Source organism: Arachis ipaensis, chromosome B03 (assembly GCF_000816755.2).
Source record: "Arachis ipaensis cultivar K30076 chromosome B03, Araip1.1, whole genome shotgun sequence".
In the NCBI taxonomy this organism is placed as follows: Eukaryota; Viridiplantae; Streptophyta; class Magnoliopsida; order Fabales; family Fabaceae; genus Arachis; species Arachis ipaensis.
The window spans coordinates 15,941,517-15,942,244 of record NC_029787.2 but is presented as its reverse complement, the minus strand read 5'-3'; positions in this window follow the sequence as shown (position 1 = coordinate 15,942,244).

Sequence of the window (728 nt, the reverse complement as noted above, 5' to 3'; positions counted from 1 at the left end):
CTAATTTATCATTAATTTATTTTTTAATTATCTAATTTTATAATTGTAATCGAATCTCCTGCCATTGTGATTATCAATTTGTTGCAGTGACGATCATCATTTATGAATTGGCAGGTATGTGATGTTCACAGTTGCAAAAATCACAATCTGTAAAAAACCAATCGATTTTTTCATTGGTTAGTGAACAGAAGTCCTCCTTTTTACATTCAGAAAACAATCGATTTTTATTTTCAACTAATTGATTGGTTGGCAAGAAAATATTTTTTTTGAACTACTCGTAAACCAATTGATTTTTTTTTATTCTAGAAGTCGATTGATTAGTTGAAAGTTTTTGTTTTTTTTACAACAATCGATTGTTTTTTTTTTTTTTTTTTTGAGAAAAAGTCAATTTTGGTGTAATTGAATCGATTTTATTACCCATTCAATTGATTGTAGGAATAAATCAATTGATTGGATTTATACATTCCAATTTATTGGAAGAAACATGTACTTGATTGGAATGTAAATGCACTTTTTATAACCGTCAACAAAAAAATAGGTGTCCAAAATGATAAATCGTGTGATTCTCAACGAAAATTTCGATTAGATACTAGTGGTCACTCTCTTCAATGGGAATATATATCTAAAACATAAAAAATGCATAAGTGTTACACATTATGTATGTTGCTAATTAAAAAAATATAAATAAAAAATTAGAAAAAAATACTTGCAAATTTCAAATCCAAATC